This window comes from Micropterus salmoides, unplaced genomic scaffold, assembly GCF_014851395.1.
Source record: "Micropterus salmoides isolate LMB-PRFRI ecotype aquatic unplaced genomic scaffold, ASM1485139v1 Ms_hic_scaffold_1427, whole genome shotgun sequence".
Classification (NCBI taxonomy): domain Eukaryota; kingdom Metazoa; phylum Chordata; class Actinopteri; order Centrarchiformes; family Centrarchidae; genus Micropterus; species Micropterus salmoides.
The window spans coordinates 1-2,721 of record NW_024040516.1 but is presented as its reverse complement, the minus strand read 5'-3'; the positions used below and the strand labels follow the sequence as shown (position 1 = coordinate 2,721).

The following is a 2,721-nucleotide window of genomic DNA, read 5'->3' as shown; positions in this document are numbered from 1 at the left end:
CTTTCTTACCAACTGAACTGCAGTATCTTGAATATAATAAATATTATAGATCTGTCTACCTTAAAGAGGTACTGCACACGTCAGCCTGTTATTTGAGCTGGAAACTAACTGATCCGACTGAACTGTAACGAAACATCAGTGCTGCTGTTCTGTTTTGGCACAATGTTTGGGACTTCTGATGGTCGTGGAAGTGGCGCCGACTGCGGCCCTTCCCTGATCATGGTCCCAGGATCCACAGCAGGGCTACGTACTGAATCTGCTCCACACAAACTGATGAGGTTCTGCTGAACTAACCTGATTTGGTCAGAATCTCCTCATCAGCCGAGTCAAACTCATCTTCATCTTCTTCATCCTCCTCATCACCTCCATCAGCCTCTCCTGCAGGAGGCTTCACATCTTCCTCGTCTTCCTCCTCCTGGTTCTCCCTGCAGAACCTTCAGCAGCATCACTCTGAGCGGATTTCTCCTGCAGATCAAAACCAAATCCCGATTAAAACAGGACGTGGAACCGGACAAGACAGGAAGTAGAACGTTACAGTGGACTCACCTCAGCTTTCCTCTTCTTCCGGATTTTCTCTATTTTCTGATCCAGAGTAGTTGCAGTTCTCTGCAAACACAGAACACAGTTAAAAACACTGCAGGAGAATGTTACAGAACCAAAACACTCCTGGGTCATTCTGTAGTCATTTTCTTCAAACCATGTCCACATGCCATTTGAGACCAAAAAACAAGTTCTCTAAAATATGGTGAGGCCGCCATCGTTATTTTCCATTAGAAATCGTTTTCACCCCTAACATAACATCTTGGACAGGAAGCCATTTTTAGAGTTCAGTATCTTTAGACATGTAACTCCCGCCAGGGGCCGCATGCTGGTGACCAAGAAAGTGTGAACTGAGCAGAACAGCTGATGAGACTGAGACTCAGGGGTTGCATTAAACTGTATGATGGACTTGAAGCCATGAAGCCCAACAGTTGCCACCAAGAGCAGCAGCAGCACTAGCACTAGCAGCTCTGCTCAAATTCTCAGTTCTTTAAATCAGGACTAAAGACTTTGTGCTTTTATTAAATCCAGTTTGATTACATCTCTTCCATTTTCTCTGTAACTCTTCTGTTTCGCTGCTTCGTGTCGTTCAGGTGTTTCATTTAAAGCACTCTGACCTGCCTTGTTATTAAAATGTGCTGGACAAATAAAGTGGAACCTAAACCGGGCCAGGACCCGCCTGATGTGAACTAAAGCAATGACTTAACCAGCACACTGCTGCAGGTTCTACCTTGTTCTTGAGCTGTTTCATGACGTCAGCCATCACCCAGTCCTCGTCCTGGTCCAGCACGTCTCTCTCTCCAAACTCAAAGTCAGCGTTGAAATCTGCCGCCCCGCGACTCCCAAACTTCTTCTTCCTGTTCAGGACGATCGGCGTGTCCTGAAACACACACACACCAGAATTAATGTGATGAAGTTAATTAATGTTGTTGATGCTAAATGAGTCTTCAGCTGAACACACAGACGTCACGCTCCCCCCCTTTGACGTTTTACATTTCCCGCTACTGAACACTGACTCTGGCCGACTGTAGAGACAGGCACGTCTGGCTGAGTTTCAGCTGTGAAGGTAATAATGTTGCTCTGTGTGAGCAAAGACAGTGAAATACTTTGGCAACACCGCAAACTTCGCTAAACAGCGGCGTTGTTAGCCCTGGGTTGTTGTTTTTTGAACAGCCCCGGACCGCAGAAGGATTTTTTTTTAAATTAATCTTTACTCGCTCACTTAACTAGAGATTATTGTTATTACTTATTCTCCTGCACATTAGCGAGAATAAGATGATCCAGCTGTAGCTGTGTCTGTCCTCTCTGCTCCACCTGAAGCGGCTGTGAGCTGCACTGCAAAGCAAGTGGTTTGGTTGGCTACATCTCCATAATAAAAGGTAACAAAAGTTGGCTGTGCAGCAAAAGTTTTATTTTAAAGTGATCTTATAAACACCTTCATGGAGATTTAAAAAGGAAAATAATTGTAGAAGCAGCTAAATTACAGATAATCAGCTTCTTCACTGCATTTGCAGGAATATTTTAATGGGCTACTTAAAAAAATATAAACTCATCAAATTGCCTAGTCTGATGCAATAGACAGTCCATTTTTACTCTGATAGCCTATCTTGACCTTTCCTCATGTGGACACACAGGGGCTGTGATCCTGCACAACAAAACATCCCCACACTACCATGGATAGTAGTGGTGCAACGGGTTGCAGAATCCGTGCTATGGATCCCTTCCACACGGTGCGGCATGCAGGCGGATTGATTTCAATATTTATGATGATTTATCCTGTTCGACCTCTCAAAATATCCTTTATTCTGGAAATGTCAAAGAACCCAGTTAGATTCTGAATGTGCAGAACTTTGAACATGAGCAGAAAACCTGCTGAAACACAGGAGCTATTAAAGTCCAGGAGTTTTTACCTCAATTAAAACTGATTTAATTTATTATTGATGAGGTAAAAAGGTGACACATGCACATTTAAAGAGGTTACCTCAATCAGTAACGTCTGCACGTGTGTTGATTCAGCAGTGATGATATTAAAAGTTGATCTACAGGAGAAACATATCTGAAAGCTGAGAGCTGCTCTGCATTATGTTCTATTACAGTTTTAGATTTTAAATTGTTTTATTATACCTTTCTTAAACCAGAAACACAAGAGTGTCCTGGCCGAGGCAGGCAGTAGTACAATTG

At 43.3% G+C, this 2,721-nt stretch overlaps 1 long non-coding RNA gene across 1 annotated transcript; it reads right to left on the bottom strand.

Annotated features, from left to right (window-relative positions):
• Nucleotides 1–424: 424 nt before the first annotated feature.
• On the bottom strand, nucleotides 425–1,416 carry LOC119903265. Its single transcript, XR_005444473.1, has 3 exons — nucleotides 1,271–1,416; nucleotides 547–606; nucleotides 425–465 (listed from the first exon to the last, which is right to left on the bottom strand). It is a non-coding gene; the product is annotated as an uncharacterized LOC119903265 (long non-coding RNA).
• Nucleotides 1,417–2,721: the final 1,305 nt, after the last annotated feature.